Source organism: Haemaphysalis longicornis, unplaced genomic scaffold (assembly GCF_048455015.1).
Source record: "Haemaphysalis longicornis isolate Haplotype H1 unplaced genomic scaffold, Haemaphysalis longicornis Haplotype H1 scaffold_12, whole genome shotgun sequence".
Taxonomy (NCBI): domain Eukaryota; kingdom Metazoa; phylum Arthropoda; class Arachnida; order Ixodida; family Ixodidae; genus Haemaphysalis; species Haemaphysalis longicornis.
The window spans coordinates 54,397,180-54,421,177 of NW_027526225.1; the positions used below are offsets into that span (position 1 = coordinate 54,397,180).

At 49.5% G+C, this 23,998-nt stretch overlaps 1 protein-coding gene across 2 annotated transcripts in view; it reads left to right on the forward strand.

The window, feature by feature from the left end:
* LOC144162671 (cAMP-dependent protein kinase catalytic subunit 1-like) overlaps positions 1–23,998 on the forward strand; it is a gene marked incomplete in the record, with an annotated part of 437,842 nt that overhangs the window by 80,355 nt on the left and 333,489 nt on the right. Inside the window, 1 exon segment of one of the 2 annotated variants that reach the window (XM_077693297.1) lies at positions 18,103–18,373. 2 annotated transcript variants of the gene reach the window in all.

Below are 23,998 nucleotides of genomic sequence, written 5' to 3' on the forward strand. Positions count from 1 at the left end.
TCTCTTCCATCTCTTCCGTCGGGTTTGTAGTATCACGTGTACACCACGCAGTTATCAAGCCGCTATAACGCCGCTGAGTCGCCAACGCACGCCGCTGACGACGTAGTTTGAATGCGTTAAAGATATAAGGCGCGTCACTAACACTGATATCAGCGTCGCGTCCGTGGCTTGGTCGGTAGAGCGTCGCGCTGCGGCCGCAAAGTCCTCGGATCGAAACCTGGCGCCGGATGCTGTTTCTTTTTCAAATATAGAGGAGCACTGCGGACTCCGCCGCCGCCGCCGCCGGCGGTGGATGGTTTGGGGTCGCTTATAAAGTGCATTCGCACTTAAAAAATGGAGAAACCGATCTCACTGGTTTCCCTCCTTTGGGGTCGGTCTGAACATGACGTCACAAATCGTGGGCGCGGAAGCTGTGCATTCCAGCGGTGATCGTAGCAGCTACCGATGCGTGCTCGCGCGTTTGTCTGGGCGTCACCAAGCGTGTTTTTTGGCAGTGAAACTGGCTCGCGCTAGGTTCTCGCCAAAATTACGTGCGTCTACCGGGTCTCGTCGACGACGAATCTCACGTGGAGCTCGCTCCAGAGCTAGTGTACAATCCTCCGCGGCTCTCAGTCTTGAAAAAAACAGTACTTATGTTGGCCGCTAAGGTGACTCTACCATTACGCCAAGTTTTATTTACCTGTCATAGCAGTTCGCACGAAGTTGCAAACGTTATACAGAAGTCTAGTATGCTGCCAATACTTGGACGTCCACGGAGGGAGTGCGGTTGCAAAAACGGATGTAGCTCTTGTTTTATCGAAACTTCCGAAACAACTTATATTAGATTGGATTGGATTGGAAAAACATTTATTGTGCCTGCAGTTGAAGTCCAAGTTAAGACTTCAGACTTGGCCAGTGTCGTCCTCTCTGTCGCCACCAGGGTTAGAGGCCCCCCGCCCGTTGCCGGGCTGCGAAGACTCCTGCCTGACCAACGCCACGATGACCCGCTGGACGGCCTCGAGTTGGAGGTCTTGGTTCTCGGATCGCTTCGCCTCTTCAAAGGCGGGCGGAAGCCTTCCTGATGTAGAACCTTTTGGGAAGTTGAGACAGTCCCAGACGATGCGCGCGAGAGTCGCGGGAGCTTCGTGACACACCCTGCACGTAGCGTCGGGGTGTGCCTCCGGGAAAATCTTGTGCGTGAAAGCCGGGTTCATGACCGTTCTTGTTTGGAGCTGCCTATATATGACTGCCTGCTGCCTGCTGCCTGCTGCCTGCTCAGCCCTTTACAAATGCGCTGGGAGCGCGTGTCTGGCAAGCCGATAGGCTTTGGTGATCTCTTCGAAGCTGGTCATTATGTCTCTTGTGCTGAACCACAAGGGATCACAGCTCGACCCCAGCGCGGTCCGTTAGTTCGCGCGTGCGGGCGTGTGCGGTTTCGTTACGGTTTCCGTTGGTGTCCGACACTTCCCCTGCGTGTACCGGAAACCATTTGATTCTCGCCCTTTCCAGGTGTCTCGATGTCTAGTTTAAAATCTTCGCCGCAGCAGCAGAGACCCTGCCTCGGGCAAAGTTCCTTATTGCCTGCCGCGAGTCGCTGAGGGCAGTGCTGCAGCCCGGGTCTTTGATTGCCAGTGCGATGGCCACCTCTTCAGCCTCTTCGGTTGTACTGCTCGTCGTGCTGGCCGCCGCTGTGATGCTCCCCCCGGCATCGGCGACAACCACGGCGAAACCTCATCTACTCGATTAGTCGGCAGCATCCACTTAGCGGGCGCCCGCGTCGCCGGTGTGCCAGCGCCTTGGCCCTCGCCTTGTGCCTGCCTTCATTGTATTCGGGGTGCACGTTACGCGGGATCGCGTCCACGCAGATTTTTCTCCCTATCTTGTCTGGTACGGGCGTCTTGGCCCCTTGTTCGTGATATCGGATTCCCAGATTCTCCAGGATTCTCCTACCGGGATTGGTCATAGAGAGCCTCTCCAGCTGGGAAATCCTCTGGGCCTCGGCGATTTGGTCGAGGGTGTTGTGGATGCCCAGAGTGTACAACCTCTCCGTGCTGGTGGACTCGGGAACTCCGATGGCCGCCTTGAAGGCCCTTCGGATGACTGTTTTGAGCTTGTTCTTTTAGGGCCTCGTCCACCTGCGGAAGGCGGCCGCGTATATGATGTAGCTCAGGACGAAAGAGCGCACGAGCCTCGTGAGGTTCTCCCAGCGAAGTCCCCTCCGTCTGTTCGACACTCTTCTCACTAGTCTGATGGCGTTGGCCGACTTGCCGACGACCCGTGTCACTGTTTTCCCCTTACCTCCGGGCTTGTTAATAAGCATTCCCAGGATACGGATGTCTGCGACTCTGGGTATGACGGTACCGCCTTTGGTGTAGACGGAGATTTCCTCGCGGTCGCATCTCTTTTCGGTGCGGGGACCGTCCTTGGGCCTGTACAGCAGCAGCTCGGACTTACTCGGTGAGCATCTGAGGCCGGTGCCCTTGAGGCTTTCCTCGACCGTCCGTACGGCCCGCTGAAGCGCCTCTTCTACTCGAGCGTCGCTGCCGCCCTCGACCCACAGCGTGATGTCGTCGGCATATATGGTGTGCCCGACGTGCTCCACCTCTCTCTGCGAGTTTACTGGCGACCTCGATCATGACTAGGTTGAATAGGAGCGGCGTGATCACCGACCCTTGAGGGGTGCCTCGGGACCGCGATTTCTTTTGGAAGCTCAAAGGCATCTCGCCATTTTATTACGTTAACTCGGCTATTCCTTCAGTTCGTTTCTGTGGCAGTCGCTTCGTTACTGCTGCGTATACGAACCGAAGTGACGAAGCGCTTACTTTCGGCAAGCAACCTGTTTGGAAGTCACACACACGCGAAGCCGTCGTACACTGTAAATTGATTTGCACCCTTTTCGTCTTTAGACTAATGCCCCTACACCCTATAAAAAACACCCTGTGCTTCTGCTATAGGGTGTTAGATATAGATAGTGATTTACACCCTTGAGGGCCTTAATCATCTTACAGCGTAGCGTGGTAGAGCCAGCATAGATAAAAGTGGACGTGACCGTAACACTTGGAGGCGCGTTTGAGCCGATTTAGGTGACTGTGTTTTTAGCACAAAATGTAATCTATCTCCGGCAATTCAAGCAAACTGGGCATCGTTGCCACCACTATCATTATCACCGTGATAGTGCTTACTCCAGGAACAAGGCATTCGCAGTATACGGTAAGTTCTCGCTATAACGAATTAATCGGGTTCTTCGAAGTGGCGCTTTATTCGAAGTTTTTCTACGGTCTCACCTGAAGTGCAGGTAGAGCAAGCCGTCACCGCTTTTACCCGAGTACAGCTTATAACGTAGCAAATTTCCCTCTCCGAGGACTTTGTTATAGTGGGACTGTACTGCTTCAACAACAAATACCCCGCGAATCCCTCATGTACCCCCGCATTTACGTATACCTTATCCCCACTCCGTGCGTACGTAGGAATTAATTTATTCACTTATTGCTATCTCGTGGTAAGAACACCATGCAGAGAAGAGGGGCACTAACAGTGTGGAATGAAAGTATACAAGCACAAAACAGCAAAAAGAAAAATATTACTGAAGAGTACCAAAAATGCACATTGCGCATGCCACAACGCCCACCCCGGAGCATCTTACAGATCACGTGCGTTTCGGTGTTGCCTCAGCAAACACTTTCACTTCAGCATAGTACTCGTGTAATCACCTGTGTGTCCCTTCTGTGGTCTTCGGAGGGACGTTGAACGTGTGCTGTGTGCGCGAGCCACAGCGCAAATATTACTGCGCGTGGAAAACCTGTGTTTAAAATACTTTTGAGGACCATGCGGTGCCATGCGGGGCTTCAATGTCTTCCTTGAAGGCCCCGGACTCTAGGGACCAGTGTGTGACTGTCTATATATCTCGCAACCTTTTTGCTAATCTGTTGGTTTTTTTTTTGTTCGTGGGCTTGTGTATTCCTCGCTACATAATCGGCAACCATCGGAAATTGGAGGCAAAGGCTGACCTGAGCTCCTCCGATCCACTAATGGATGCCCCTCTCCCTGCTTGCGTGGCGGATACAACATTCAGTCGATTGACGAGACAGCACTGCGAGGGACGGTTGTTTCTTGTTTGTTCCTGTAAATATACGAGAGCGATGAATTGCGTCGGGTTTAAGTGAAGAGGGAAAAAGAAAAAAAAAACGCCAACAACAATAAAACCTTCTTTTGGGCATACTCCATGTTGAAGAAGAGCTCTAAGCTTTTGGAAGGGGCCGCTGCCGACGTGCGCTGTCGGCGCCGCCGGTGTGCACGCAGATGGAAAACTCGGCGGCAGCTGCGCGGCGGCATACATACAGTGTTCGCCTCAAGGCGTACACAACACACGTTTCTCCTTCTCCCTGAACTAAGAGAGGTATCCGCGTCTTTGTGTCGAGCTGCGCCTGTTCGTATGCACCGGGCCCGTCCAATGCTGTCTGCTGCCGAGGGAATCGTATACTCAGAAGTGGGCGGCGTTGATGGCCGTCTCACGTCTGCGCGTAATACAGTTTTTTCCCGTTTGGTTACTGTTTAATCCAGTTTGGGAACGCGGCTGACATCCAATGTCTTCGCTATTATCTGTTCAACAGTGACCGGACTGCAGGCGATGGAGCTCTTAAGTCTCGTTCTGTGGGAGGATTTTTTTCTTTGGGTATACACACGCGCATATCCACGAGGGTATCGTGAACGACTTGGTAGATCGTGAATAGGATGAAGACGAAAAACGGCAGAAGCGGTGCGTGTGTCATCTGTTTCCTTCGTCTTGCAGCGGCGTCATTAGCGCTTTGTCGTTACATCGGCTGTAGATGAGCTTACTGCAAGAGGCGTGGGCGCCTACACTAAATGTGCGTAGAAAAGCCGTGGGCGCGTACCTCTCTCTCGCACGACATATAAACGCTGAATTTTTCCGAACACTGATTGTTATGCTCTAGTAGTAGTAGTAGCACCTTTATTGGTAAGGAGGGCCAGAGGCCGGTTTAGGGAAGAGGAAGGGGGAGTAAGGGGAGGGGAATGCAGCGTCTTTTACAGGGACGTGGTAGCTTGCAGGGACCAGAGTCGACCCCAGCTACACTGCCCGTGCTAGGCCACTTTTGATAGCAAACAGCCATATTTTGTGCAGTAGAGGTTTCTCCATAGTATGATAGTCTTCTGGGGTGCTTGTGGGCACGTGGAAAGACGTGATGATGTCTGAGCGATGTTGCGAGAAGAAGGAGCAATCCCGAAGGAGATGGTTGAGGTCTGCATATGTGAGGGTATTGCAGAATGTACATTGGAGAGGCAGATTGGGTGAAAGCCATTTTCGGATTATGTGCGGGGTGTAGGCGGCATAGAAAGGAGGATTGATAAACGCGTCAGCACTCTCTCCCAGTACAGCAATGCGAACAGTGTAACGCCTTGCGTCTGCGCGAAAATGTGTACCTAATCTGCGAGCTTGCTCGTTATAATAGCGTTGACCTAGACAATGGCAAGGGAGAAAAAAAAATGACAAACAAAAAAAGGTAACCAAGCGGAACGAAAGGTCGCCCAACTTGGCTATTGACAGCCAAATCTTGCTGTGACTATATGTGACTATGTTTTACTTTGGTCGGGTGGCTGAATCGAGTCACAGACAGACAGACAGACAGACAGACAGACAGACAGACAGACAGACTGACTGACAGACAGACATGCAGACAGACCAAAATTTCTGGGTTTAAGTAGCCCAAGAAAGGCTATCGCCTTTAAAAGAGAGCCACAGAGGCAAAGCAGAAACGGAAGGTATACATCAGCTGCGACCAGCAAATCATGCGGTGCCGCTCCCGGCTGGCGATGACTGTAGCTTTCGCAGTGCTTCCAGACGCGAAGGAATGAGTGAAAGCGTTTATCGGATGCGTTGCAGAGTCTCTTTAATGGAAAGCGTCAGTATTAGAGGGCGTACAACATTGTCCGTACTCTCACGTCGTTCTTCTCTTTCCATCCGTATGCATTGCCTGCAGGGACGGAGAACCACGTTCCGTCCAAGACATAGGTGCACTCAATTGTACGGAGGGTATCCGTTACATCGCCGATGAGCGCACGCAAGAGCGGAGATCTCTCCGGCACGACGAGCGACATCGGGGTTGGCCGAGGGCGCTGGCCATATAACGCGCCGTGTTCATCTGCAGGCACGGTCGCTTTCATTCCGAGTTTTATTTCCAGAAAACGAGCGAAAGGATTGCGTAACAAAGAGGCAGAGGAGAAAAAGAGGAATCGCGGTGAAAAGCAGCGCATATGCCCCGCAAGGCTTCCAAAGGGGAAGACACGCAACACTTCGGCGGCCCCTCTTTGGCTTTTGAGTCGTTATAAGAAGAAGGAAAAAAAACGGGCCGTTCTGCGTTGCGACTGAGTTGCGCGAGCATATCGCGCGGGCTTTGCAGGCGGAAGAAGGTACACCTTTGAACCCGTTGTATACGCTGTCGTAGGGGAAAAGACGGCTCTTGCGCAAGCTTGCAAGCGTCCGCTTTGCATTAAACGGAGGCCAATGATCCGCGTTAGAAGCTTTGATTTGGTTCCGCCTTCAGGGGTGTGCTGTTTAAACGAGTTATAATCGCCGTTTTAAAGCGAAAGCTGTCTTAGTCGGGCCAATGGCGTCCTATGAAAAAGCTAATGCATTTCCCCATAGACCGGTTGGTCGACCGGAAAGCTCTGATAAGACCCTGGACACACGGCGCGTGCGTGAAACCGGACTTCCCTGATTGTAAAAACGGTGCTTGGAAATCGCGAAAAAAAAGGGGGGGGGGGGGGGCGGTGACGGGTTAGATGCGACAATACGTGCATCTCCACTCTAAAATCACAACAGGAATACCGCAAAAACCTAACAAGAATTCCTGTCGTTCGACAAAAAACTTTGTTGAGACAACAGAAGTCCTGTTGTTACGACAAAGCCCTCTGTTGTTACAACACACATTTCTGTCGTAACGACAAAGTCAATTTTCTCAAAGACAAACATTTCTGTGGTCACAACAGAACAGCCGTTTCCGCTACTCTTCACACTGGGCAATAACATTCAAACCATGTGCAACTACTGACGGAACATCAGGAGTGCCGAACATCAAAATCAGGACAGGAATACGACACACGATAGAACATCCGAATACACGACATGACAAGAATACGACAAGACGACAGTACGGCACGCAAAAATACGACAAACTACGCAAATGTTTCTTGTCGTCTCTTTCGACTGGGTCGATCACGAAGGAGTACAATAGTGTACCGTTATCTCATAAACCACTCATCGGTATACATTTAGATCGTTTACTTAGTGCGCGAGAAATCGTCGTATGGGTTCGCTCTTGATTGATTGTGGGGTTTTACGCGCCGAGGCCACACAGGCGATGAGGCGCGCTGTAGTGGAGGGCTCCGGATAAATTTTGACCACCTGCATGGGGATCTTTAATAACGAGCTCCGAAATCTCGAACACAGGGGGGGTGTTTTCGGAAAAAAGCGGCCGGCGCGCGACCGGGAACCGAGCCCGCAATGTCGTTGGGTTCGTTCTTGGTTTGCGACTTGGGTCTTTGAAGGATCGACGACCGATTGGACCGGCACTCTCAGCGAAGGTTGGACGCAGTCTTAGCTTTCGCGCTTCTCTTAACTTTCTGTAGGAAGGGGTGGTAATTTTTATTGAGGGATTGTTGAAAACCGAGCAGCGGGCCACGTAGAGGGAGGACCACTTTATTGTGCCAGCGGCCAGCATCATTCCAAAAACCTAATGATGATGGCACGCGCCACCTCATTCCCCCCATACCCGCACTTCATGCCATGTTCGTCGTCCTCTTCTTGTGCCCGTCGCTTTAAATATGTAACAGGGATGCACCGCAGTTCTCGAAAGAAGGGACAAAAGAGGGGGGTGAAAATTCGTCAAGTCCACGCTGGCAGGCACTTGGGAGTTAAAGGGGCCACGAAGGAAAATGCTCTTGTGTTCCGATAACAATGGTGCCAAGTTTATCGCAAACTTGAAAGAAGTAATCTAGACGTAGAGGAAAACGGATGGAGCAGTGGCGCTTTCCGGCGACGTCGCGGGACCTTGTCTGTGGGAACGGCGCCCACCGACGAAGCTTGACACCGCCAAGAGACGCGGTTGGGTGATTTCGAAGGTGTCAACTGCCTCACGTGCACGGACATCTGTTTTTAGTGGGCCTCCTCGATTATCAGTCCCCTGTCGTCTGCGGACTACCCGAGACGCGATCCGGCGCCCGATTTTCCCATGTAATCCTACGAGGCTTCCCTTCCGAAGGCAGTCCTCGGACTGCCCGCGCGCGGACCGTCCAGGACTGGTAAATCGAGGATCCCCAGTGCTGGCCCGTATTACGTCACTCCTGCAGGTCGCTGTGTCGCGAAATTTGAAAGTGTTTCAATATTTCTTGCCCCGTTTTGGTTACAAACCGCCTTTCGGGGCTGTAATGGAGCTGTGTGAGCTACCAAACTTCTTCCATATTGAACGAAGTTGCAGTTTGTCTGCATGATCCCTTTAAATTACCCCTAACGCTGGATTTAGTAACCAAACTCGAAAGAAGCAATTCCCTTTCCGTGTGGAAAAAGCCGTAGACAAGCTCTTGAGGGGGGATTAAAATTGCCTTCCTCCCTACTGGAAACAAAATACAGTTAACCCTTTTCATAACGAAGTTTTCGGGAGATGGAATTAGCTTCGATGTAAGTGATAATTCGTTGAAAGCGAGTACGACGGGCTCCTTACACATTGCTATGGGTGCAACGAAACATTTCGGACAACGCGATTTTGTTATAACGAAAATTTACTGTGCAGCCAGGGCAGGCATCGCGTACAAGTCGATCTCTGGTAAAAAAGATACACGTAAGCGCGGAACGCTGCGGCTGGATGTGGAAGGAAAGACTTGTGCAAACGGCTGCGTTTGTGTATTGCACCTCAAGCTGGCGTCGTGTGCGGCGGTCACCGTACGCGCTACTCTCCACTTACGTCGGCACCGCCAAGCAATGTTTCACTGCCCCGTCTCCTCTGTATAGTCTGGTCGCACAACACAGTGACCGCAGTCGACGCTTTCGAAACCTCGAGCGGCTGAGCGCGGAAGTTTCCCAAGGGGCCTCCTCCTTCTCTTCCGCGCACGTAAACCAGGGACGGCTGTCATGAAGGGGTTCGAAGCGTGTGCGTGAAGGCCAGGAAGCCTTCTGCGGGCGTTGTCGGAACCGACGGGGGAGGAGGAGACGAAAGACAGCGGCGGCCATTGTGACTGATTGCACAGTCGTCTTTCCCCCCCGCTGACGAACACGAAGGACTCGGTGTCACTGGCGACATGACGGATGGTCCCGCTCTGCGCTGCGCCGCGCGCGACGCTGCAGCAACGAGGCGCCGGGTGTACTCGCAATGATGGCCGCCGATTTGGTCCCGTTGCGCCGGGGAAAAGTGCCGTGCCGCCGCGGCTGCGCTGTGCCGGTTATTGCGGGTTACGGTTCACCCTTCAGGAACCAAATTCTGTACGAACGGTGCCAGGACGCTCGCTCGGGAAAAGGCGGTCATGTGACCCACCGTTTCTGCGTCCATTGTCTTAACGCTGTGTGGACAGAATGAACCGGAATCAACTTGAAACTGCAGTTTAATACTAGCCGTAGCAATAATATCGACTTTCATTCGGGGTTGACTAAATGATACTCGCACTTGTCCCGTGGTCGGCCTATGTGTACAGGCATAAACGCATGCTTGGCACGACCGATAGGGCCGGTGACTTACCCCCGAATTCATAAATGTATCTTCTTTTCAACTTAAACCGTGCTTAACTTGCCGCCGTCTTCCCTCATTTCATAGACCCAACGCGCTCTCCAATCGTATTTTAATCCTACTTCGTCTGATCTTTGTCGGCCGAAATTCAAGTATGCTTGGCAGCTAGCTTGAAGGCAACTTCGTCATTCCAATATGGCGGCTCAGCACCGGCAGCGGCGCGACGTTGCGCGACGGTTCGCCCGTTTCGAGGCAGTCTGTCGTGACACTGATGTGTCTGGTGACGCGTATACGACGACGAAAAGCCGAAAACACCGCGGTAATCGATGAGCGACAGCCAAAGGCCGTGTACGATGACAGCCGGGGACTGCCGCTGCCTACACTGCAGCAGCTGATCATGCTGTCCCTCCGCTTTCGCCAGTTTTTACGGCGCTGGCTCCTTTCAAGCAGTGACGGAAGATCTGGTGAAACCTACTGTGTGCCGCACCGTAAGGAGGCAACGGAGCTGCTGGGAAAAAGCCGGTTTGCGCGGCTGGTGATGCACTCCCCGGACGCGTCGAGGTAGTGCTGCAACTGATATTATCGCCATTCACGGCACTGTGACGACTGATATACGCCAACTTGCTTTTGCTCTTCGGTATGCACTTCGGTATTCTTTAAACCTGTCACCAGGTATACCTTGTCGCATCCCTCGTGAAAGTGGCTTCACGTGGTTATAGTTTGAACATTTTTTGGCGTTGTTTTATTTTCTTTATGTTGCAACATTGTGTGATTGTTAGGTGTTTTTGTTCTACACAGTAAATCCAGTTAAACAAGAATGTTATGCTGGTTAGAGTGTGCACAAATTTCTCCTTGTGAGGGACCATGAATACAGCATACATCTTTGCTTTGCTTTAAAGGACTGGCCTTCTGTTACGCCAAACTCTATTCTGGCCCCAAAGGGGGTCTCACATGCACAAAGAGTTATTGCAGCTCCAAATTTCTAACTTTACAGTGTAATCAGTAAGGTCGTTTGTGGGGCATCCAAGCAGCGTAGTCAGTGTGTTATTTGCATGCTAGCATTCAGGCCGCACAATCGAATGCAATGTATACAGCCAAATACAATTGCACAGTCGTGTTTATTGATAATGGCTTTTGTCGACCGTGTGGTATACACCACTAGTCCAGGCCCAGCGACGACACGGGGGCAGTGCGAGTTGCTGGCTGGTCTCCACTCCGTCATCTGGGGGCCTTGTTATCATTAATGATTGTTAGATGTTTGCCATTAGAATTAGCGTGATTGTTATTCTGAATCTTCATGTCGCCATCTGTCGAATGAATCGAACTTCTTGTCTTTGTGGCCGAATTGCCGAATTTTTCGATTCAAGTTGTTGGATAAGGCAGTTCAGTGTTGCTTTTTGAGAAATGGTAGACGCAAAGTGCATGGAAGCTTCTGGAAAAACATCTTATCATCACATCACCTAGCTGTATCTATCCATGTTGACCTTGCTGTAAAATGAACACTTGTGCCGGCCACTAGGAAACTTTTGGAGCCTTTGCGCAAAGCTGAACTGCTGTTGTTTTCTGTTCTGAATCTGTTTTTTTTTTTTTTTTTTTTTTCAGTTTATCGAGCTGATGCTCCTTATTACGTTTATGTTTGGTAACAAATGGGGCTAAAAAGTTCGAACTCTTCGAACTGTATTTGTTTGAAGTTCGAAATGGGTGCAGTGCCTTGCGGCTTCTTATGTCTTTTGCTTCGACTACATAATACCACTTCTTTCTTTTTTTTGTCATTGCTTCAGCCTACGGCAACTGCAGGCACTGTGGTAGGAGTATACTCGGGGCTAATTTTTTCAGCGTGCCACGCTGCTGATCCTCCCACAGCAGTTTGTCTCTCTGCTCCTTGTGAGAAGCGCACTATTGCAAAAAAACTTGGGAGTCTTCAGGAAAACTGTACGGGCAGCTAGGGGCCAGAGATAAGTCACTCCTACTTCTGTGCATAACCAACAGCCGAAAGCGGATTATTTTTTTCTTTATTGTTGTCGCTTGCTCTTTCGATATATATAATCTGCCTAACGGAAACATGGCTCAAATATATGACCTTCGAGGCGCATGATGTGTGTATGTGTCGGCAGGTACACTTTAACCACTGCATCAATCTTGTCTTTTTATACAATGCAAATAATTTGTTCCTAATTGACATGCCTTGCGTTTCTGCCATGCAAGCACGTTCACATTCTTAATTAACTTGTTACGGTATGGAGTCGATGAACGCTTGCAGTATTTTTTTAGGTAAGACCGTCAGTGTGTGGTTGCCGCCAACCCAGACGTACCAATTACAACGTGCTCACTGAGATTTTTAATGACATTGTACCCCTTATAACAAACTCATAGGAAACCTATTTAAAGACTCTGTGGTGTTCTGGGCTCTGTCATGTGTTGTGTGTTGCATCAGTGTGACACCAGTGCAAGTCGAATTTGCTACAGGGGCATTTTATTGCAAGGGCACCGCATAGCAGATTTCGGTGAGGTTCGCGTTTATTGTGGATTCATTTCTCGTTCGTACTCCTGAAGCTTTCAGAAGCACCTGTGAAAGGAATTTGGGTTGCTGGCGGGAATGCATTTGTGATAAACATGCAGATCTCATTTTGGAATTTTTCCTTTTGTCGCGACGCCTTGTGCACAGGAGCAATTTGATGCACAAACAGACACAACAGGTAATGTGATAAACATGCAGATCTCATTTTGGCATTTTTCCTTTTGTCGAGACGCCTTGTGCACAGGAGCAATTTGATGCACAAACAGACACAACAGGTAACCGAAAAAGCAAGAGAGGAGTGGTGAACTGGGGAGGCTCTGTGAAATGGGGAGGCACATATTCGCAGAGTTATATTCCACACCACCATGAACCCTAAAACGGTGCTGTTGCCCAAGCGGCAAACATCACTGAAACGTGCCTATACGAACATCCACGTTTCAATTCGAATCAAGCAAGTAGTTTTCTATCCGCCAGGTATTTCTGTATTTTATTCTAAGTTGCTCGACATTCTGGTTGCCTGTAGTGCGAAAAGCCTCCACTACAGCATGCAAGGGAAAATAGTATACCGGTAACAAAATGTCTGTACCAAAGCATTTTGGCTTTGTTCAAGCACTTCTAAAGCTCTGATAGTCACATTTGTCAAATAAATGCAGCAGACTAAAATCACAGAGCTTACACATACCTTCATTATTTCTGTTGCAAAGCCTTGGCCGTAATAAAAATGAGAAGCACCGGCCAAACAAGAGATTCAAACCTTCTCAAAGACAAACAAGATGTTTTGGTTTGCCTATGGAAGCCAATGCTCCTGTAATAAGGCCCAAATGTCTTGTTTGTTTTTGTTTTAGGAGTTCTTTGGCCGGTGTCTGCTGTTTTATTGCAATGTTCCAACAAGAAACACCACTCCGGTAAGGACAAGGCCCCGACATCCTCCCGCTCGCAATACAATAGAATCTGTCTCCCTTCGTCCCGACCACACGTGCTCCTGTCGAATTCTCACTCGAAAGCCTGGGCGAGCAAGGTTTGCTCATGCTCTATGTTATTCTCAGGAGCCCTATCTCAAGCTCTTTTTGCTAATTTATCAGCTGAGCCTCTAGCTGTATATTTTTAGGTGTGGCCTGCTGCTGTTTCCTTATCGGCAGAAAGTGCAGGTTGTGCTCCTCCTGCAGGAGCTCCGCCCTCCTCGTCTTATCGTCCGCTCCGAGCTTTCACTCGAGGAGAAGCACACGACCATTTGGTTGCCCAGCGGAATTCGTAGCGGGCGCTGCGGAAGCTGTAGCTGCCGCCACCAGATTTGGCTCCGAAAGAGACTCTCATGGCAGGCTGTCGTCTTGTGCTCAACAAACAAACCATATCCACTGAATGTGAAATCCTATGTTATATGTGAGTGCACGGAGGGGGAGGTGGGGGTAATCTTCCTTTCAAGGCAAAGGTGACGCCAGTGCCTATTTCACGATACAGAAACTGGTTGCCGTATACTCTTTACACAGCCATTTGAGTATGTATGGGAAATTTAGGAGGGTTACAAGCTGGGCTAGTTGGAAATACATTCTTGGATAAAAACCAGCGCGAACTCAGACGAAGACGAAGGAAGTGAAACACAAGGACAGCCGTTTGTGTCCTTGTGTTTCACTTCCTTCGTCTTCGTCTGAGTTCACGCTGGTTTTTATCCAAGAATGGGCAATTTAACCTGAGCCTCAAGAGTAGGAGCCGCTTGAGTTACCACTCCGCTCCTTCAGCACATGGCCAGGGGCAGAACAACAGTTATCTTAAAGCGTGCCGTCCGACAGGTAAATGTGATGGCATGCTAGTAAAAGAGGTGCGCACTACAGCTGCGCAGAACTACGATTCTGGGGTAGCTGTGGCGTGAGGTGTCGCCAGCCTGCTTGTCCGAGTAATTCGCACCAAAAGACAAAAAAAAAGTGAAAGTGAAGCAATGGAAAAGTTTGGGCTTGTTGGTTCATACTTCGTAAAATGCAACAAACAGCGCCAAAGACGGCACAGAAAGATGGGGGTTACACACACATAGTACTCCTTTCTTTTTTATCAGCCAGGAGAAGCCATAATGCTTTCTCCTTCGAAGCACGTAAGCGGACTCAAGGGCCCAAAGGAATTTTCTAATGCACTGGCAAAATTTCCCCAAACTGCAGGTTTCTCACTTGGCAAAAGGCAAAACGGGAGGGTACAGAAAAATTTGAGGCCGAAATACGTGATCGTCATCCTGTATTTGTTTTACGTTTAAAACAGCATGAAGTGTCGAGGTGCAGCTGAGACGATTACCAGACGCACCGTGGTGGATAGCTAAGAATTTAGACCACCTGGTGTTCTTAAAAGGGGCTGAGAAGACAAAATACACGTTTGTTTTATGTTTATGTGTTTGCTCGTAACTTCCATTTTTTACCCAAAACTTGTTACTGCTATAAAAAGAATGGGCACTAAGTTTAAACGCAGATATCTTGTTCTGCAAGCCTATAACCACTGTAATTTGCATTGGATTTTCCCGGCCTCAGCGAATTGCAACGAGCTGCCCATAATACGTCATCAGTTCACTGCGGAAAAGCAGCTAGGGTATTGCATGTCCATTCTCCGTTTTCCTCATTATGTCACTTATTTGACTAAGGTCTGTGTTCAAATTGGTGCAGCGTTATTCTAACGAGGCAATCTTTCCAGTCAACCCAAACTTGCATTTTGTTTTCACGGCCCCGTTAACATGAGTTGGCCTTTCGTTTCCAGCCTCTACCAGAAAACAGGCGGCAGCGGCCCGCATTAAACCTGCGTGCTACCAAATTCGGATGACCGCTGCTTTTGTAGCGTAAGCTACACTGGCCGAGGTTGAGCGGTTTCGCGTGTGCCGTGAAGGGCCGTTCTGCGCAACTGCGAGAAGCATTAGATTGGTTTGGATCGGATCGGATGGGATGGGATTGGATTGGATTGGCTTGGATTGCATTTGATTTGGATTGGATTGGATTAAATTGGATTGTGTTGGATTGAAATCCAATCCAATTGGAGTACGGTGCTGAACCTTAGCTCACGCTACGTATATCCTGGCATAGCCGAGCTGAGCCACTGCTTTTTTTTTCTTTCTTTTGAGGCAAAATGCATTCACACGTGAAATTAGGCCCCTGCTAAGAAACCAAAGCTAATTAATTCAATCACGAGCCCTCACTACTGCACTGCAGCTCAGAGATGTTGGGCAGTTTTTTTAACCCCAAAGATGGGAAATTTGTACCCACCTGGTGCACTGCACCATTGCAGGCTGCACCAGCTGTGGGACCGGTTGGCTCTGCACAGACAGCAGGTGGCGTGTTCCGCCCGAGTGATTCTTGTTTTTGGGCCGTGTAACCTGCTACCATGCCAACCATCTCCGTGGTCGGCGACATGGGTCGAGGTGGTGGTCCTACCCCTAGAAAGCAATGCATAACGCACTGTCAGTGAGAAAAAAACGCTGGAGTGGATGTGAGCACGGAAATGGCTCTAACACAGCATTCAAGTGAAAATAGTCGTACACACACACACACACACACACACACACACACACACACACACACACACACACACACACACACACACACACACACACACACACACACACACACACACACACACGCGCACGCACGCACGCACGCACGCACGCACGCACGCACACACACACACACCTGTGCTTCAGTGATCGATGACACTCACCAAGTGGTCAGCCAGGCGCATGCCCAAGTCCTCCTTTGTCGTTTCTGGTAGACATGGCGGCGAGTTGGGTGGTTGAGCGGGGGTTTGTTTGCGCGGGCTGTGGCTGGTTGGCGCTATTGACGGCTTAACAATTGGCTCTGTTGACGGCTTGGAATTAGTGGGTAGTTGGCTCAGCAATAGCATGGACTTTTTCTGGCCGTCGTCAAGGTTACCGGCTTACGCTACCGGCGGGGCTGTTTCCCCCTCCACTTTCTGCGGTATTTATGTTAAGATATTTTGTTTCCTGTGCTTGGGGGTGGTAGCCAGTGCCGCCAGTAGCGTAATGGTCATCGCACCAGATGTGTATTCTGGAGGTCGTGGGTTCGGATCCCACCCGGCGGGCATTTTTTCTCCACTTTCTTTCTGTTTTTCCAAATTCGTCGTCTCTTTTAATGACCAACCACATTCTTCCCTTTTCTTTCCAAGGTTTTCGATTAAACGGAATTGCCGCTTAAACGGAGCTGTGGCCTGTAAGTTGGTTGGTTTTGTATTCAGATAAACTAAAAAGCTCTCGGTAATCGGAATTAAAATTTACGCCTCGCCGTGTAAACGGAACCGGAAATGGAACTTCTTGTCAGACCCATGGCCAATAGCGTCTGCTTTTTCCTGTTCCGGCTGTTCCGTTCTTGTTTTCTTTTTTTTTAAGGCCTCGTTGGCCTCGAAAGGCTCGTCTCATTAGTAGCCAGCCGTGTTAGCTCGACGAATGCAACATCACACTTCTTGTTCTAGTCGTTAGGTCTCTATTAAAGTCGCTGAGGTTACAGGGCTTAGCTCCTGCCGCATCGTTCGTGCCATCGTGGTGGTATTCGTGCTTCATTACCGTGTTGCCGTCTTCTAAAGTAGGTGTCTCGTAAGCGCTCGCGAAGTTGAGTCATGAGGCGTGCACACCGTTTGCTTCCATTAGAAAAGAAAGGACATCATTATTGACTTCCGACGCGGCTCTTTGGTTCATTTTGAGGCATTTTTTTAGGACACAGGGAGTAATTGTTGCCAAATATACTTCGTGAATATTGTAGCTAAACCTCTTGCAGTTTTCTTGCTTTGTGAAAAACTATCAGCTACATTCACCTTCCAGTGCTTAGGGTTCCGTGAGAGAGAGAATCAACTTTTACTGAGCCCTTTAAAAAGGTGTGTGCGCGCAGGCACCAGATGGGGTGGTTCCCTAGTCACGGGACCCATATGTGTCCAGCAGCTCCTGGCCCCTGGCCACCAGTCCGTACTGAGTAGCGAGGTCGGGGCTGGACAGCAAGGTCTCCCATCGCTCGAGGGGGTTGGGGTAGGGGTGGGGGGAAGGGAAGGTGGGGGGGTCTTGAGTTTCGTGCACTCCCCTATGATGTGCGCGAGAGTGCCTCTCTTCTCCTTGCAGAACGGGCAGGAGCTGTCGTGCTCGGCCGGGTACATTCTGTGAAATGCCCTTAGGAGTGCGTGCGCACATGAATTTGCAGTTTCGCACTTCTCAGTAAACGGAACTCCTGTTAAAGGGAGCTGATTTTTTCGGTCCCTTGAGGTTCCGTTCATCGAGAATCTACTGCATGGATGCACTGCGAGTGACCGGCTCACAGAAGTGCGCCCCTTGTTCTGCCCGGTCGAGGCCTCGGTGGCCGATTTTCGGCCGGCCGCGCCTCCGGCCAGCCTCGGCCACACGAAGCTTCGCGCCTTCACAGCATAAATATATTCGGAAATGTCTAGTTTCACTAACGCTATTTCCTACATACACAGTGAAAACGTACATTGCACTTGCGGTATACTAATATTCTTCGAATAAGAGAGAAAGCACTGTGCCCGCAAGTTTGTGACACTTTCTCACGCCTTCGAGGTGGATTGAGAGTGGTCCACGCTCCGAGTCTTGTGTACCGAGAGGAAGGAGGTTGCGGCGTCGTAGTAGACGGCAGATAGACGACTTCCTCAATCGAAGCCCCAACAACACGGGGCTGGCCGCCGCGCTATCTGTACGTTTCACGGACGCTATCGCTGCCCAAACTCCCACCGGTGCTCTCCAACGACTGCGCACAGAGAAGTAGCGCCCGATTAGGAGCGTCTTGCCCTCGCGACCGCGTGCTTTTTTTAGATTTAGTGCTTCTTGGAGGCTCTTTGGATCGAGCTCGGCGACAGGGGGTTGTTTTGTCGGCTCAGATGTCGCTGTACCGCCGTATAGTGCACTCAGTGGGTTCTGCTTCCGGACAGGATTTTGACTGGCGGCGCTCTGCAGCGGCACAACGCAATTGCTGCGCAGCTGCCGCGCTCTGAACGAGAAGGCGCGGCCGGCCTCGCGGTGGTCAGCGTGGCCCAAGCCGATAGGCTGTCGTGTGAGCCCTCGAGAGTGTGTTCTGCCCGAGCCGAGGGATATTGCGTCGTCGTCGAGGGCGGACGAGAGCGTTTATGGATGGGTTGAGCGGTCTTTACATTTGATTACCATTACCAACAGGTGGGTTGCTCACTTCGCACATTGTTGTTTTCGCGTGGTGATAAAAATAGCAGCATTGACTGATGGGTGACGGCGGACAAAATTCGACGCTTTCCATGCGATTCGCCAGTACTTGCGGAACTTAGTTTTGGGAACTCTTCCAGGTATACTGTTGGTGGTGGTTTCGTGTTCTTTTAGTTGCGCCGTTTAACTGGAGTCGCGGCACTACATACGTTCGCCGGGTTTTGGTTCTGCTTTTTTAAACCACCAAACGTTAAAAAAAAAAGAACGCGGTGATTTGTGGCTGAGGTTTTACCGGCGTATGAAGGAGTAAGGCGTGTAGTGTACGAGGAGGGAGCAAGCGGTGAAAATGCTAACGGGCTGGTAACGCTCATTAGTTGCGACCGTAATAATGGTGATGACTAACTACTGTTAGATACCTTCTGGAACGCTCCGTATTTACGGAATTACGGGAATACGGAGTTCATACGGAGTATCGCGCACTCATGCGTAAATAGAGATCTAATTTCTAAAAACAGTGACATCACAGGACTTCTCCAAATAATTACGGTTGGTACAATTTTTTGTTTCTATCGTCAAATTAGAGCGACATGATACTCTGTATGTTTTCCGTACACCTGGCACATACGAAATTCATAAGGAGAATAAGGTGGCACTTGTGGCAGTCTTATAGAATAAAAAATGATGTCAAATTTTTCGAAGGGTATGTGCTACGTTATTGTCATGTGTTTTTCCAAGATATCCCATGTTTTAAAGCGGGCCTTGTGTCATGATAGCTAAGAACTTCCCATAATTCCGTATATACGGAACGTTTCAGGAAAGTTCCATCAATTTGTATTGGCAGTGTGGGAAGTGCGTTTTAAGCATAACTTTCGTGGCGACGTTATCGCGGTGTAATTTCCGTGAAATTATTGTGCTGACATATCCAGCCTTGTCTGCAGGTCTCATCGCGAACGAGCAACTGAAATAAATCCCCGCACGCGCGCTTTTTACATGTTCTTTGTGTAAAACAAGCAATCGTTACGTAGACTTCTTGCTTAGAAGTATCGCCATTGTTGGCATGTGTAAGTTAGACGCAAAGCATTAGTTGCTAGCTCCCTCCGTCGTTGTTGCCTGAATAATCACGCAGCAAATACGGCCGGTAAATTTGTTAAAGTAAGTGGATTAATGCTAAGGTCTTGAGCAGATCGAGAAAAACGGAAAAAAGTAGTTATTGTAGACAGTAAATGTGTTTTCATATGAGTTTTATAACTCGGATGTAAACAGTTTGTAGTCGAACAACCAAATTTGTGTGAAGCCTTTTTACTTTCATAAAAAGCCGAAGAAGCTTTTCAAAGGCTTTGAATACTTGCAAGTCCCTTCTTTCTTTCTCCCTTCCTCTCTCCGTCTTTCTTTCTTCGTTTTTAAGGGGAGATCAGGGACGGTTGTTGAGAACCAGTTGGAAGTTTCGATTCGCGCCCGATGCTGTCACGCCCGTGCTTCCACTGAACGTGGACCGTGGTCTCCTTTTATGAAGTCGGCTTTCCCGCACTATACGAGCCCTTGCAGTGGAGCATCCTTTACGGAAACGTATATCATATTTGGCGTCGTACGGTGTGAAACCATTTATGAAGTCGGCTTTCCCGCACTATGCTAGTCCTTGCAGTGGAGCATCCTTTACGGAAACGTATATCATATTTGGCGTCGTACGGCGTGAAACCATGCTTGGCTACCGCATACGACTTCCGTCACGCAACAGCGGTTACCTTAAGGCTCCCTCCGACGTGGTGCGATAAGCGTACGAAACTAAACATCGTTTGGCACAAGCGGGTCGCTAGATCAGCTTCGCATCATCAGGCCTGATACCTCGCAGGATGTACCACAAGACAAATTTCGGTGTGAGCTGCACCAGAATTATCCACGCGATGAAAGACAGTGAATGCCCAGGAGCACAACTTGTGTAGTGCAACGGGGCGATCGTGGCGAAGTCACCCTCGGTTGTGATCGCCATCAGACCCAACGCACCGGGGGTTCTCCGTTCTGGTTTTAGTCAGCGGTGGTCATAAAAAAGACAGTTTTACTTCTACGGAAAAAAACTTGAAGCCTGAATCGGAGCACATGTATGTTTAGGAAGCCTGTCATTAATGTGCGATACACTCATGCACATAAGTACCGCTGTCAGTGAGGTACGTATTCCATTATGTACAGTTCAGCGCAAAAATAGACGGGGAGTAGAAAAGACACAACACATGAGAGATTGTGTTGTGTCTTGTGTTGTGTCAGCGCTCTTGTGTTGTCTCTTCTAGTCCCTGCCTATTTTTATCGCTCTTTTCCAGTCCCTGTCTGTCTTTAGCGCTCTTGTGTTGCGTCTTTTGTAGTTTCTGTCTATTTTTGCGCTGAACTATACATAATGGAATACCAACTAGGCAAGCCAATTACGGTACCAAATCATATGTCAGTGGGCAATACATACGCAGGTTGAACTCTTTAGGAATGTGCGGGTGTTATCGTGGCGGAAGCACGTGGAGCGACAAAGTCGACACACCGGCCCTTTCAATGAAGCTTAGCAAACAAGTTACGCAAGTTGAGACAAGGCTACCTTTTGTTTCCTGAATTAGACATATCGGTGTGTGCTGCGGGCAGCCTATGAATAGGCGCGAACGGGGGAACAAAAAGGCAGGAAGTTGTCGACGTTTTCCCCCACAAACATTGGGGCACGAGTTTAAATTGCGGAATTGACTTCCTGCCATTGCTCGGAGCCTGCACGCCACCCTTTATAGATTATGTACCCGAACTGCTACGCCTAATTACACGGCCACGGCATTCGTTTTCAATCCTTCAGAGGGGCCAAGACAAAATACCAATTTGATCAGTTTGAAAGAACTAGCCTTTGGTGACTAGTGAAGGCGGTTTGTTGGAGGCTGGAAAAATGCAAGAATTGTTGAAAAACATTCAAATTTCGCGCTTCAAGTAAATATGGACCAACATTAAAACATATGAGCATTGACTGCACGTTTGCGTTCGAGTGGTGTGATTAAACTGGATGCCCCTGCAGTCATGTTTCTCAGCGATGGCTTAGATCGCATCGCACAAACGAGATCCCGCGGCGTGACGGAGAAATCGCCGGAAGTGGCTGGGGGGAGAGCCTCGTGTGTCTTCTGAATCGTCTCGATAATTCCTTCGAAATTTTTTATGAAATTGGCATAATTGTTATTGGGACAAAGCGTGGTTTTTAATGAGCCAGATCTGTATTCGGTGTGATGGCCTATTCTTAAAATCGCCGGCACGAGCGTTTCTTCGGTACTGGCACCATAATGAAGCGTTTAGCAAGGCAGCGCTATAAATGGGTGCCGTCTTGAGGTTCACTCGCCACAAACAAACAAACAAACGAACAAACAAACAAACAGAAACAAAGAAACAAACAACTAAATAAACAAATAAACAGACAAATAAATAAATAAATAAATGTTTACAAATCACTTGTGGTTAAAAGACAGACGAAATATTGAAAAGTTTCGCGCTATAGGATATGGCGTAATAGGGGTAGGAGTACTGACGTAATACGGTCATCACTGAAGCATAGTTTTCAGTGCGTTGAAAGGAAACTATCAAACGGAATCCAAGGCCCCACTACCACCATCTCCCGCACAGGCGGCCGGTCGAACGTGGCTGGCGAGTCGCCGCTGCTGCGCCGCCTGCTTTTTTCCCTCATGGCTCGGTCATTTCTGCGAATTTGCGTCATTGTGATCCGCCCTCTTCTTAATGAACCACGCTTGTCTTCGTGGCACACTGCTGCGCGTATGTGGGTAGTAATCTGCACTTTCGAGCGTTACGGCGTGCGTCTAGCCTCAAGCTTGCGGCTCGTTCGTTGAGCCGGAAGCGCCTGGCCAGCGACAACGCCTTGCGTGGGAAGAGCACCACGCTGCGCCCCGCGTTTTGACTCGCTGACAAATAAGTCATTCACACGGATCGCTGCTTTGTGATGGCGCGTGAGAGCGAAGACAGCCGCTGCTTTTCCGCACAACCCTTGCAGCCAACCCTCCATGGGGTCTTTCCGCTTACGATGCTTCTTTTCTCTTGCGCGCCGTGAAACGCCGCCACGCTTAACACGCTCCTGGACTGGACACTTAGCACGTTCCTACTAACTCTTGCACTGTAAAGCAGTCTATGAAAGTTGTGTGGAAAACCTCGCTTTTGTACCCCGTTATCAGCAAAGAATCACGGTGTCACCGTGTCACGTCTGAGCTCCTGGACCGTGCTGCCGCCCACTAAAGTTGCGAAAAAAAACCTTGTAGTTGTACTTGAGTTAGCGTCAAAGAATCACGGTGGACTGTTTGTGATTCCCTTCAACTTAGCAATTTGACGGGGGAAGAGTTGACATGCTGGCATCGCCAACTTTCCTCCACACTCCTCCCATCTTGTAGTGGAAAAATTAGCAGTGGCTTAGCTCGGCTATCCAGGATATACGTAGCGTGAGCTAAGGTTCAGCACCCGTACTCCACTTGGATTGAATTTCAATCCAACACAATCCAACTTAATCCAATCCAATCCAATCCAAATCAAATGCAATCCAAGCCGATCCAATCCAATCCGATCCGATCCAAACCAATCCAATGCTTCTCGCGCTTGTTCAGAACGGCCCTTCACGGCACACGCGAAACCGCTCAATCTCGGCCAGTGTACACTGTAAAAAAATGGCCAATTTTACGGAGAAAGCTGCTGGTAAAATGTTGCTGGACACATTTCCGTAATTTAGACAACGGAAAGAATTTTAAAGGTGTTGTGCCACCAAATTTGTTGCTTGCGCATTCTTTGTTGCAAACCTTTTATATTTCTTTAGAAAGCATCATACATGCTCTCACATGCACATATTCTGAGTCAAATTTTTTTTATCGCACGATTCTTGTGAACAGAATTCGGTTTCGGTTTCAGGGCGCCGATTCAAGAAGTGACGTCACAGTGTTGCGAAGACGCTCTGCCACGTGTGTCTACCATGCGGCGCTGCGGTACGCTGCGACTTTACTGCGGCGTCTGCTCCCCCCGCACACACGTGCTTCACCACGGAAGTAAACACGCCGACTCGTCATGTCAAGCCGCGACAGCTCCGACACGGACTCTTTGTCTGCATCCTCGGATGCAGACAAATGAAAACCATGGATATACAAACCATGAAAATGCAATTGTATATTCGAACCATGCCCCTTAAAAAAAAACCGCTAAAAAAAAAAAAAGCTGCAGGTCCGGGGCAGCGACGTCGCCGGAGCGTCAAAGACAAGATACAGCGGTCGTGTTGAGCGGTATACATATGGGCCTCATGGTCCTCACTAAGTTTACTACACTTTGGACACTAACGAAACAGAGCCGCATTCATTACGCCACGAATGTTGTCGGGGCGCAGTTTTCGCTTCTCGATCGATTCCCGACGATCGCCACGACAATATATTTCTTGCAGTTATTAATAAACTGATCTGTTTCTGTTCTGCATCATAGAGAGGAAACGCCCGTATTTTGCACAGCAGAAAAAGATGCCGTTTGACGTGTAACGGAGAGAGCATCCGTATACTGAGGGACGGAGCGCACTTCCGTTAAATTACGGTTGTTTTCTTCGTTCTGCATCAAACGGAACACGGATCTGTTTTATTACGG